Here is a 12,749-nt window from a genome sequence, read left to right as displayed (position 1 = left end):
CAAAAGACCCTGCGATGGTTCTTACGGACAATCAATACCCAAGCAAGGAACAATTGACAAGGCAGCCACCAACCCCCATTAACAGGAGAAACCAATCTATTGTGGATATGCTCATGTAATATTAACGGACTGTCCAGCAAGATGACAGACTTTGACTTTATCAACTATAAAAGGACATTTCACATCATCGCACGGCAGGAGGCTTGGCTGGTTGATCCACCACATTTCCAAGGATACCTACTTCTTTTGCACTAGCTGTTAACGGAGCAATATACTGACACCTTCAGGGAGGCCTTGCAATTTATGTTACCAACACAAGTACAACTTCAGCCAGTTCAGTTGCCATGGCAACACCGGAAACTATTGCAATAAAAATATCTGCACCGAGGGTGTTACCAGGAAACGGGAGCAGGGATATTGAAATAATAAATGCGTTTATACACCCAACCTGGAAAATTAAGGCAGTGAAACAAATGATCGACTTCTTAGAGTCATGCATAAGCGAGGTAAACACAATAGACATTATACTCACTGGGGACCTTAACCTACATCTACTAGGTTAATCGACTGCTGAAAACAAAACCTGATATGGAACATCCCATTGCAGGGGAAGAGTCCATTAGGTCATCCAACAAACACTGGCCAGCGACTTTTGGAGGACTTTGAACACCTCAATGTTAGAGCAGTAAATGGCAGAAGCAGATGCGACTACCCCTCTGCAATCAATCACCACTCTTTAAACAAAAACTCAACTTTAGATTACACCTTTGTGTTCCTAACTCTGTTTAATAAAATTTCCACATTCAACATGGGCGACAAAGCGGACAGTGATCATCAGAAATTACACTCCTCAGGAATACGACTAAGTTCGAGAAATCTCATGTCCTACAAGTAGAGAACTTTACAATCAATTATAGGAAAATCAAATTTGTGCAAGCATCACAAGGAAGCTTTTGGCAAACTGCCACACTTCTGCTTCATTAGCATGAATAAAATCAAGATAAGGTCCATAAAAAATATAATTTATCACACGCTGCGATACCTTCGATGAAATCCAACCTACATTACACACTTGGGGGCATGTTACCAAGGCAGGCCATATGTGATTATCGCCGCTTTAGCGGCCGTTTTCGGCTGCTAAGTGGCGATAATTGTCTCGCCCTATTAGCAAGCTGTCGCTAACAGCAGTTAGCGACAGCTTGTAGGCGATAGCTAGCGGTTTGGGGCCCGCTTTGCATGTCAGTGATATTTATCGCTAATAACATGCAAAGTGGGCGTACCCAACCTGATAGAGACTGAAAGCAGTCGCTAACGTCGCTTTCGCCTATTAGCAAGGCAGGCGTAGCGATGGAAATATTTGCGCTAAGCGCGAATATCTCCAAAAACTAAAGCCTGCTCAGACCAGTTCTTAGCCATTATATCCAATGGGAGGTGGATATAATGGCTAAGACCCTGTTAGCGATAATGGGTGAATATCGCTGTATTCTCAGCGATATTCACGGATTTCGCCGCTATCGCCGGAAATAGTATCGCTTTTGAGATAAACGTTGCTAATAGCACGTTATCTCAGTGATAATAACCGGCGATGCACGGCGATAAAAAAATTGCTGCTAAGCCTACTTAGCGATAAATATCGCTAGTTGTTGGTAATATGCCCCCTAGTCTCATCATGACAGCAGAAAGCTCAGCTAAAGCAAGTATTATGGGCAGCCAAGAGATCCTCAGAGGAAGCGGTCTGGGTGAAACTGCGTGCTGACTTCAAATAGAGTGACAGTCAATCAATCAATCAGAGTACTTGTAAAGCGCGCTACTGTCCCATGAGGGTCCCAAGGCGCTGAGGGGGGAGGGGTGCTGCTACAGCTCGAAGAGCCAGGTCTTGAGGAGTCTTCTGAAGGTGAGTAGGTCTTGGGTCTGCCGTATGTAGGTAGGGAGGGTGTTCCAGGTCTTGGCGGCGAGGTAGGAGAAATATCTGCTGCCAGAGGTCGTTCGTTGGATGTGGGGAACAGCGGCGAGGGCGAGGCTGGCGGAGCGGAGCTGGTGGGTGGGGGTGTGGAAGCTGAGTCTGCTGTTCAGGTAGGCTGGTCCGGCGTTGTGGAGTGCTTTGTGTACGTGGGTGAGGAGCTTTAAGGTGATCCTCTTGTCGACAGGGAGCCAGTGTAGGTCTCTCAGGTGGGGGGTGATGTGGCTGCGGTGGGAGACATTGGTGATCAGTCTAGCAGAGGCGTTTTGGATGCGTTGTAGTCCTCGTAGGTGTTTGGCTGGGATCCCTGCGTAGAGTGCGTCTGCTGCTGACGAGGGCATGTCTCACCTTTCTTCTTGTTTCGGTCAGGATCCACTTGTAGATCCTGCGGAGCATGCAGAGGGTTTTGTAGCAGGAGGAGGAGATGGCTTTGACCTGCTTTGACATGGAGAGAGAGGAGTTGTGGATGAATCCTAGATTGCGTGCATGGTCGGTGAGTGTTGGTGCTGTTCCAAGTGTGGTCGGCCACCAGGAGTTGTCCCAGGCTGAGGGGGTGGATCCGAGAATGAGGACCTCCATCTTGTCCGAGTTCAGGGATGAGCCCTGGTGGATGCTGCAGATGATTTTGGTGGCTTCGGATCGGAAGGATGGGAGGCGGACAATCTGGGTTCTGCCGGTGAGGAAGGACGTTGTCCAGTCAAGGGCCTTCTCTTGGGTTCAGGCTTCTAGGAGGCGTGTCTTTAGAGTGCGATGGCAGACCGTGTCTAAGGTGGCTGAGAGGTCCAGGAGGATGAGGGCTGATGTTTCGCCGTTGTCTAGTTGATGCCTGATATCGTCAGTGGCAGCGATGAGGGCTGTCTCGGTGCTGTGGTTTTGTCTGAATCCGGACTGGGACGGGTCCAAGATAATGCTGTCTTCCAGATGGCGGGCCAGACGCATGTTGACGATTTTCTTGATGACCTTTGCCTGGAACGGAAGCAGGGAAATGGGCCGCAAAGTTCTTGAGTACCTTGGGGTCTGCTTTGGGCTTCTTGAGGAAAGTGTTGATTTTGGCGTGCTTCCAGCTTTCCGGGATTGTCGCTGTTTCAAAGGAGATGTTGATGAACTTCCGTAGTTGGGGTGCCATGGCTGCGTTTGCTTTGTTGAATACGTGGTGTGGGCACGGGTCAGATGGAGATCCTGAGTGGATGGAGTTCATGACCTTGCGTGTCTCGTCATCGTTGATGCTGGACCAGGAGGTCAGGCGGTTGGCCCTGGTGGTGTTCACAGGGGAGGTGGAGTCTGGCGTAGTCGGGCGGTCATGGTGTTGAAGCTGTCGTGGATGTCAGCGATCTTGCATTGGAAGAAGATGGCTATTGATTTGCACAGTTCTTGTGAGGGCGGGATGTCATTGGCGCTGGGGTTGGAGAGTTCCTTTATGATTCTGGAGAGCTCTTTCCTGTTGTGCGCGTTGTTGTCCAAGCGGTCTTTGTGCAAGTGCAAGATTTTGGGGACAATAAATCGACTCACTCGCCCCACACATGAGGGATTATTATCTAACATATCACAAGAAGATTGGGCAATTTATCTTGGAAACCACTTTAATCAAGACAACTCACCATCTACAGGACCAAGGAGCATAGTAATTCCGAGAATAGCCACACTCTAGATCTGGCATGGAGAGGGGAGGGCCATAGTAACCCAAGGGGAAGAAGGCAAAATGCCAGGAACTCCACTCATAAGTGAGCACTCTAAAGAAATCAAACCACAAATAGGAAAGGAAAGGTGAGAAGGGGCAGTGGGCCCTAACGGAATCCCACCAGTACTCTACAAACCAGATGTAGATTAGTGGGCAAAAGCACTCAGTCCTCTCTTCACTGAAGTAAGGCAGACTGGCCTACTACCCTCCTTTTGGAGGGCTTCGATAATTTTGCCAATCTTTAAGTCAGGAAACAAACCCTGGGAAAAAAGTTTTGCTTAGTAGCTCTCTTGGATAATCAGGCAAAATATTTTGCAGGAACACTTCTAGATGAGCTCCAACAGTGGGCTGAAGGTAATTCATTTATTCCTCTAAATCGAATTGGCTTTTCTAAGTCTGTTGGAACAGTATCAAACATCATGACCATGGCTTTGCTGATCGATAAGGCAGAAACAACAAAAATGCAATTACATCTTTGCTTCATCAACTACAGGGCCGCCTTTGACCATGTATACCACAACAGACTGTGGGGAAAACTGGCCAAATGGGGCATATTACAACCCACTGCTTAATTTGCTGATCAATCTGCACACAGACACCTGGATCCAAATAAAACTGGGAGATGTGTCAACCCTGTCAAGACGTATACCAACAACGAAGGGACTTAAGCAAGGATGTGTATTCGCACCAACCCTGTTTAATCTGTTCCTTGCAGACCTCATCCCGACGTTAAACGCCAGCAACTCACAGGCCCCAAGATTAGGGAAATTAGCAATACCATGCCTTCTTGACGCAGATGACTTAGTTTCTAATGAGACAGAAGAAGGTGAGTTTACAGTATCTTCTTACCACCTCCCATGAATACTCGGAAAGCAACTGCTTGGGTATCAACCTGGAGAAAACTAAGACTATGATAATCAAGAAGAATTTAAAGAAATCATCGATCTGGTTCTGAGGGAACACACATATTAAATCTGTATCGGAATACAAATATTTAGGAATGGCTATTGAGAAGTGAGGCCACTTCACTGCACAGAACGACTCAATCAGGAGGAAGGGCACAGCCCTGGTGGTTTCACTAAGAAATCTTAACTCTAAATTGAGTGGCCCATCACTTCTTGCCCTAGCTCAAGTCATACGGGCAAAACTTTTATCAACAATCGCCTATGGCAGTGAGGCACAGAGGGGCAGGGACTCTAAATTATTGGATAGCAAGGTTTCAAGAGCGGCCAAATTATTTTTGGCTTGCAAGAAATATACCTCGCCTGTACAGATCAGGCTAGAGTTTGTTGTTCAAAAACATACCCTGTCAAGACACGGTGCATATTTTGGAACAAGGTACGAAAATTTGGACTAGTAACTCTTAATCGGCACTTGTGGTGAGAGCTACAACAGCAAACACCATCACCAGCCGCAAATTATTTTGAAACAAGTCAGATCAACATGAGGCTATCTCAGCTCTGGGAAACGCCTACCAACCACTGCATATTAAAAATATTAATATGGAAAACAGTTAAACTTCTGTCATGGATTGAAGACAAAGCTTCCCTATCAAAAACACTCACGGCTGGATGACTCTGAGCACCTATTCGACTCCCGCTGCTCAAAAATATCTTGCCCTGGAGTATGCTAAACCTATCAAAACCCAATTTTTAAAATACCGATTAGGCCTCTTACCCTGCGCAAAGCTCTTTCCACATCGGCTGAAGGTCCAAACTGACTCCACCTGCCGCTTATGTGGCAACACAAAAAACAACGGAGAGTTTGCTCTACATCAGTTAGGCTGAGCATTTAAACATAATAAACCAAAAGATATGCCAGAACTGAGATATTGATTTAACCTGAAGGTTTTGTTCATAAGTTAGAAAAACAGATTCCAACCTACGCTGTTGCTAGTTAATAGCAATTTATTCAATTATTTTCAAAAGGGAATTTTAAACAATTTAATACATTTTTTACAACACTACACCAATATTTATACAGCACTCATTCACCTAGTCATCCATATCACAAGCATACAAAATCAGGCATCCATATGTACACAGAATTTCAGAATGATTACAAAGAAAAATAACGAGACAAAAATTAGAAAAAGAAAGACAAAGAAACAAAGGCTGCTCATACAATATTCATCTGTGATATACCATATATCTATACATATATACAAAAATTGGAGATTAATCATAAACAACTTAGATGATGTCACACATTGTATATACACATGTTCAGGGTATCGGAATTCACAGTTGTTTGAATTTTCAGTTTAAAGAGAGCAGCACTCTGCAAGGGGCCTACGCGTTTCGAGTCCTATACAATGAAGGGACTCTCATCAGGGCCGTGGAGTTATCTAAAAAGAAAAATGGAATATCTTAAATGACAAGACCACTAGCGGGAAATTATAAGCAATGGAACCCATTCTCTCACTCAGCTTACCCTACTGGTCTGCAAGGCCACTTCACGGGTGTAGAACGCTGGGATGCAGGCAGTCGCGCTCACTGGGGGTTGCGAAGTTACACTGGGGGGTGAAGGGCAACGGTTAGCCTAGATGCAGAGCAAGTGGCTTGAAAATGCTCTCGGCTGGGCAGGTTCTTACCTTACCCCCCCCACCATCAGACAAATGATGGGACTCAATCCGATCACAGGGCACCACAAATGTGGCACCTGTGTATGCTGCGAATCCACGATAGAGGGATCTCTGTTCCAGCACAGAGGCATTTCATTGTATAGGACTCGAAACGCGTAGGCCCCTTGCAGAGTGCTGCTCTCTTTAAACTGAAAATTCAAACAACTGTGAATTCCGATACCCTGAACATGTGTATATACAATGTGTGACATCATCTAAGTTGTTTATGATTAATCTCCAATTTTTGTATATATGTATAGATATATGGTATATCACAGATGAATATTGTATGAGCAGCCTTTGTTTCTTTGTCTTTCTTTTTCTAATTTTTGTCTCGTTATTTTTCTTTGTAATCATTCTGAAATTCTGTGTACATATGGATGCCTGATTTTGTATGCTTGTGATATGGATGACTAGGTGAATGAGTGCTGTATAAATATTGGTGTAGTGTTGTAAAAAATGTATTAAATTGTTTAAAATTCCCTTTTGAAAATAATTGAATAAATTGCTATTAACTAGCAACAGCGTAGGTTGGAATCTGTTTTTCTAACTTATGAACAAAACCTTCAGGTTAAATCAATATCTCAGTTCTGGCATATCTTTTGGTTTATTATGCTTATGTGGCAAAGCACAGGAGGACATGCTGCACTTACTTTGCACTTGTAGGGAGCTGACAAATGAATGAAAACTATTTTTAAAACCATATTTTTACTAACGAGGCATTTACACCCGGAGACAAGCTGCATGGCCTGTTTCACACCCAAAAGACCCACATCAAAATTGCCACTTGGTGAAGTTCTAGAGACAAGTGGGGAAAAATATGCCAGAGCTGCTCAAGGAAGATCTGGCACCAATACTATCCCCGATACAGCAATTACGTCATCCCAAATGTAAGGCATTTAACAAGCACTCAGTAAATGAATCTCCTACTATAATTTGCAATGGAAATGAACAATTACTTGCTTCAACTAAACCCCTTTATTAATTATTTTCTTATAATATAACATTGAAAGAATTACAATGGAAATGAACAATTACTTGCTTCAACTAATCTCCTTTATTAGTTGTTTTCTTATAATATAACTTTTAAAGAAATGTTTTAATTGATGTGTTTGTAGTAATGGTTTTAAGTAACTATGCTAATAAAAATAAACTTGAAACTTGAAACACAGATCATTTGCCCGACCCTAATCTCCATGGGAAAGGAAGCGAATTTAACCTGGCTGGCACAGGCGGGGCATGCCTTTTTCTCTGATCAGATTACTGTGTCAAGCTTCTCCTGAGTCAGAGCGCCTTAAATGAGCTCCAGCTAAACTACACAACTACCTCTTAAAGAAAATAAATATGACCAACACATCACCGACTACACATTTCAAATTACATTTTTACAGATTGTGCAGCTTACAGCCAAGCACACAAACCAATACGTGTGAAGCACAAACATACTACGAGTGACGTAAATAATTAATTTACTCTCTTAATTTCTATGCAGGTAAGTACTTAATCAATAACTCAGATCGGATGAAAAAAGACAGAGTCCGTGGTGTTAGAGTTTCTAAGGGTTTTATTCCTCATAAAGGAATGATCAAGACCAGGATATCATGTTCTGACCACCACAGGGGTGTCAGAAGGGATAGAGCAAACTTTATTGACATTACATAGCTTATATACTTGTTTTATACCATAAGAAGTAATGTAAGAGGCGTAACAGCTGAGAGAAGACAAGATAACAGTATGCACGTGTTACTAGTACGTAATCAAGAGGCGTAAACTAGGCGTGAATCAGAGGTGTGTGCTAGAAACGTCACTGATAGGTGACGCAAGTGGGTGGCACCAAGGGGTGGTGCTAACAGAATTGTTGCAATGTCAGCAGAAATCGGAAGCTTGGATGCGCGCGCAGCTGCATGACGTGTGATTGACGGGGTGCAGGGGACTTGACATTTACACTGACGGAAAGAGACAGAAGTCTGGCATGTCAGATCAACTTGTACTTTTATCGTATCTGATATCTGATGTTTAGGAACCATACTATCTGGGCGGAAAGGTCTCTAGGGCAGAAGCTATTCTATGCTAACTGTGGATGCGTGTATAAGCGCCTAAGTGTCTACATGAGAAGCGTGGGGCACGGGCCTTCCATGGAAGCATGGTAACAGAGGCTATGAATTACTTGCATTGAGACAGGTCGGCCCTTTGGCTCTGCAGCTGGAGAGGATGTTTACTGGAGCTAGTAGGCAGGAATGCATTCTCGAGGAGCGGAACAGATAACTCGAAGGTTATAGTCAGTCTTGGCAGAAAGCAGGCTGAGCTGAGCGCGAGGGGCCGCGCTGAAAGTAAGTCAGAGTTCACGGGTACAGAGGTAGCCTGGGCAGAGGCTGTCAGAGTCAGGAAGCCGAAAGAGGCTCGATGGCAGAAATCAGGGCCTACTCTGTCAGAGCAGGAAAAACATGTAAAGTGTACTACAAAAAGACGGTGGCATAACATACTTAGGAACGGACTATATAATCCATTCAGGGTGGATCTGAAAGAGGACAGGTTAACGTTGGACGCAAATGTATTTGCGTCTTCATAACTGGTACAGGAGGGAAGTTACATGCACTTCAATCTGGTACATGGAGTCGGTGGGGTACGCGCTAGGGAACATAACATGACCAAAAAATTTATATTTCCTCATTCCCTCCTTGTTCCCTACGGACCCTTCATGAAATATCGATCCTCATGAATCGATCAGTTTGTTCTTGTAACATCATTTGTTCTTCCTTCTTTCGTTTACGTTTTGAGAGAAAACTGGAATGTTCAATACAAGAAGAGGCACACAGTCCACAAATCGCTGGCCCACACTGCAGGCACAGGCAGCAACTGAATACTAGGACTAGGCCAATGCCTAGGAAGGATAGGATCTTCCATCCCCAAGCTGTTAACGTTGTCCAGAACCAACCGGACCAAGTCCAGGTGCCTGGATCCTGATGTATCTGATTTGCAATTTTATGGAGACGGGTGATAGCTTGATATACAGATGGTGCGTTTTGTGGTATGAAAACACAGCAACTTGACCCGATGACCTTACAGGCTCCACCTCTATCTGCCAAGATGACGTCAATAACAAGACGATTCTGAAGGACAACAACCCGCATGGCGGACTGCTCTTCTGTTAAGTTACCTAAGGCGGAGGCAGTTTCATTTACTACTGCTTCAAGCGTTCTAGTTAATCTGCGTATTAATTTACTATTCTGAACAGGTCCTAAAAAGAAAAAGAATCCTTTATTAAAGTCGGTGTACTGTTCCCATGCCGTTTCTGTGTAGTCGACAAGTGGGATATCTCTTCTGTGTCTATTCTTTACTAGATTAGTATTTCTGTGGTAATCAGGAGGAGCTAGAAAAACAGGTGGCAGAAGGAATGCAATGTAACAGGTACCATCCCAATCTGGAGGTAGACGTATGTATGCGGTATGACCACAAACAAAGTAAGAGTGACTAATAGCTTTGAAAGACGATTTTCCATGATCACTGAATTCGACCACAGTAGTGCATTTACTATGACCTAAGTGTACTGAACCTTTCTTCTTGATGCATAATTCACCAGTGACTGGCAATACTGACATAATTGGTAGAACTGGTGCAGCTTCGGACTCGACAGTAAGAATCATAAGGCTAATTGTATAATTACCTAATCCATATACTTCATTTTCTAGATCAGTTCCTATTCTAGTGGGGAGTCCCTCCTTATCTGGGTAACAGACGTCGAGCAGGACCAAGTTCAGGTTTCCCCAAACCCAACCCCCATCAAAAACAGCAATATCAGGATCTAAGGAATTAATTATTTTAAACCATGCTCCGCAGGAGCCATTGTGAGTGAACGGATACGGAAAGAGGGGCAGAGCTCCCTTGTAGTTCTGGTAGGGAGGGAGTCGGCCACATATCCAGCAATTTGTAGCATTGTTAGTTTGATGAGAATGATGTAGCATACTAATGAATGTATTGTTGCGCAGCGCAAGTCTGTAGGAAAGCTCGTGTGGAGGTAACTCACTAAAAGTGTGTTCAGCAGATACATTATAGGCAGAATGTTCACGCTTGAAAATAGGGTAATATATAGGTAACAGGATGCTAGCAACAACGATTAGAATACTGAGAATAAACATGATTAATAGTGTCACTATACAGTGACTACGAAGTGATTTACAATATGTACGTTTCTTGGCCTCTCTCTCTCTCTCTCTATCTCGATCTAGGGGATACATGTCAGAGACTATTTAACCGATTCACCTAGGGGAGGACTTAAACAATTAAACTGTCTGACTTGCTAGATCGAAGTTTCATGCGATATTGTTCTTGAGGAGTCTTTTCTCGTTCAGATTCTGTAAAGTCTTTTTGTTCGACACAGTCTTTGGTGGGGGTGTACGAGTCTCGATCAGGTTTCAGTCCAGAGAATTTTTTTATATGACTCGTGTGGACCCACCCCTTTCTTCCTTCTATTTTCACGGCCGTCCTTGTTGTTAGAAGAACGGTCTTCGGGGACTTCCAGCGGGGCTCCAGCGGACTCTTTCTGTCGAAGTTGCGGACGAGCACAACGTCACCAGGACGGACGTCGTGTGGCTTTACATCAGTGTTGTCAGGGAAGGCTGCGGCAACCTGTGAACGACATGATTGGAGTGCAGACATCAAGGAGGCAAGGTAATCTGTCAACATATTACAATCAACATCAGTAATCTTTTTCGGAATGGGCGTCCCCCACATATTCGGTGGTCTGCCAAAGACCACCTCGTACGGGGATAGCCCTGATCTCCAATGGGCGACCATTCTCATGTAGAATAGTGCCACTGGCAGGGCGACTATCCAGTCGACCCCTTTCTCCTGACATGTTTTGGCAAGGCGGATTTTTAGTGTCTGGTTATGCCTTTCTACAAGGCCTGCTGCTTCGGGATGTCGGACACAATGGAACTTCCACTGGTATCCCAGTAATAAGGAAACTTCTTTCATTAATGCAGATGAGAATGGCTGACCGTTATCTGAGTACACGACACGAGGCAAGCCGTATCGTGGGAAAAATTCACGAACCAGCTGCTTGGCAGTGGTCGGAGCAGTGTAATCTGGGACTGGGTATGCTTCGGTCCAGCGGGACAGAGCACAAACAATTACGAGAACATATTTAAATCCTCGACAACGGTCCATCTGGATATAATCCATCTGGAGGACTTCAAAAGGGTGATCGGGAGGATGAAATCCACCTTGCTCTACAGGGACGCTTTTACCTGGATTGAACTGACAACAGATCATGCAAGTACGCACTTTCTGTTTTGCTGCTGCTCGTAAGTGTTTATTGTTCCAGAGATTTTGTAAACTGTCTAACATCGCTTTCTCTCCTAGATGTGCAGGACTATGTGCTGTATTTATCATGACTTGAACCATAGAGTCAGGGAGAAACCATGTAGACTTTCCCTTCGTCATCCAACCTTGATCTGTCTGGATCCCTCCTAGTTCAATCCATTTCTTTATTTCTTCTGGAGTAGCATGTGTCTGAATATCGATAACATCTAGTGCGGGATCCCTGACTGACATGCAATTTGTCTGTTCAGTTGTCTTTGTCGTATCAGTTGTCTGAATGTGAGTCAGTGCTGTATGTTTTGCTGTCTGGTCTGCCAGGTCGTTACCCTGGGAAACAGAATCTGTGACTTTAGTATGTGCTTTACACTTCATAACGGATATGGCTGAAGGCAGATGTATTGCTTCTAACAATGCTTGAATGAGGGGACCATGTTGAATCTTGGCACCATGAGAGGTCAGAAAACCTCGTTCCTGCCAGAGCATGCCGAAGTCGTGTACGACTCCGAACGCATAACGGGAATCAGTGTATATGTTGACATTTCTGTTCTTGGCTAGAATACAGGCTCGGGTCAGAGCGATGAGCTCTGCCGCTTGAGCAGACAGTGTATCAATGCGATGTGTCTCTTTAACTTCAGTTTCAGTGGTCACGGCATACGCGGCCACTAATTCTCCTGTATTTGTTCTCATACATGAACCATCCACATAAAGTGTCAGGTCTGGATTTGTCAATGGAACATCTGTTAAATCTCGTCGGGGCTTTGTTACTGCATTAATGATCTCTATGCAATCATGCGGAGCTGGATCTGTCATATCTGTAGGTAACAGTGTTGCTGGGTTCAGGATACTGCAGCGTCTGATTTCTATGTGTGGCTGGAATAGTGTCAATTCGTAACCTGTCAGTCGTGCTATAGTCAAGTGTTGAGTTTGAGTTCTGTTTAACAGAACCTCTACAGAGTGTGGAACTTGTACTGTTAACTGATGACCTAGAACAATTGAGTCGCTTTGTCTGATTGCTAGCGCTGTTGCTGCTACTGACTTTAAGCACGCAGGGAGTGCCTGGGCTACTGAGTCCAATGTACTTGAAAAATAAGCGCAAGGCTTATGTGAACCTGCTTGGTCTTGAGTGAGGACAGACAATGCTGTACCGTCACGTTCTGTAACAAAAAGTG

This window comes from Lissotriton vulgaris, chromosome 3_1, assembly GCF_964263255.1.
Source record: "Lissotriton vulgaris chromosome 3_1, aLisVul1.2, whole genome shotgun sequence".
Taxonomy (NCBI): Eukaryota; Metazoa; Chordata; class Amphibia; order Caudata; family Salamandridae; genus Lissotriton; species Lissotriton vulgaris.
Note: the sequence above shows the minus strand (reverse complement) of the source record.